Source organism: Galeopterus variegatus, unplaced genomic scaffold, assembly GCF_000696425.1.
Source record: "Galeopterus variegatus unplaced genomic scaffold, G_variegatus-3.0.2 Scaffold836, whole genome shotgun sequence".
Taxonomy (NCBI): Eukaryota; Metazoa; Chordata; class Mammalia; order Dermoptera; family Cynocephalidae; genus Galeopterus; species Galeopterus variegatus.
The window spans coordinates 322116-323298 of record NW_007726947.1 but is presented as its reverse complement, the minus strand read 5'-3'; the positions used below and the strand labels follow the sequence as shown (position 1 = coordinate 323298).

At 53.8% G+C, this 1183-nt stretch overlaps 1 protein-coding gene across 1 annotated transcript in view; it reads left to right on the top strand.

The window, feature by feature from the left end:
- Window positions 1–1183, top strand: part of KDM3B (lysine (K)-specific demethylase 3B) — a 65905-nt gene that overhangs the window by 219 nt on the left and 64503 nt on the right. The window lies entirely within an intron of this gene.

Here is a 1183-nt window from a genome sequence, read left to right as displayed (position 1 = left end):
CTGGCGGTGAGTGGCGGCCGAGGCGGGCACTCGAGGCCGGGGCTGCGGGGCCTGCGGGCGGCCTCCCCGGGGGCCTTTGTGAGGGGGCGGTGGGATGGGGGTAACCCAGTTTCGCGCCCCCGTATCTCCTTAGCGCCCCCCGCCGGCACCTGGGCACCCCGAGCTCTGGCAGGCATGGCTTCCGCGTCGGGGTGTGCGCCCGTGTTTCTCCCGGGGGGCGGCCAGGGTGCTAAGAGGTGCTGCTTCCAGCCGGCAGGCCCCGCCTCCTGGGCGACCCTTTTCTAGGTGTCCACCCGCCCCCCCCGCCAACATTCCCTCCGAGCAGGCTCTCGAACCCGGGGCTCGAGTTCTGCCATTGCTCCCCCAAAAGACGTGGACTTGTGGTCCCCAGCCTCTCTCGGGAGACCTGCGCTCTGTTCCCTTCCTCGCGGAGCCCCGAGTGGGGCGGGAATGTGGGCAGTTGTGGGAGGCACAGCGGCTGCAGTTGGAGCTGTTCGGGGCTTTTTTATCTGGCAGTTACTTCCTCCTTGTCTGAGCGAGCTCGGCCTGGCCGTCTCCAGAAAGGCTAGCTCCCAGGACTGTCTTTGGCTCGCTCCTCTCTCTTTGAGCTTCTGGGTGACAGGAGCTGCAGTTGTGACTGTCTTTGATAAGTTTGAGATCTGTCTTAGTAGCCGAATGCGGCTGCTGTGTGGTGCTTTTTTGCTCCCAGATTGGCTACTACCCCAACATTGAGAGAGGTTTTGTTTTGAAACTTTGTGTTGAGGCTTGGCTGCTTTTGAATGCTGTCCTGGTGTATTTTGTGATTAAAGTTAAGTAATAGAACTTAACTAGCATTTGGGACTATAATGTGTTATTTTTGTTAATGTGGTGGCAAAATATTGACTTCGAGTTTTGACAGGCCACTTTAGTTCCTCATTCTGACAGAGGCCCTAGCTTCCCTGGTGAGGTAAGACTATGAAAAAATGGGGGGGGGGTTCCTTTTGGAATGTAATAAATCAGCAGGCAGAAGGTAAATTTTCTTGAACTTGCCTCTGCAGATATTTTATTCACTGTAAACAGGAACGCGTTTTGTGTGATTTGGAAGTAACGTAGGTTTCTGATGTTCATTTTTCTTCCTATTGATCAACAGTGTTAGGCTTTTTTTTTTTTTTTTTTTTTTTTTTTTTATTTTTCAAGTTTTGGG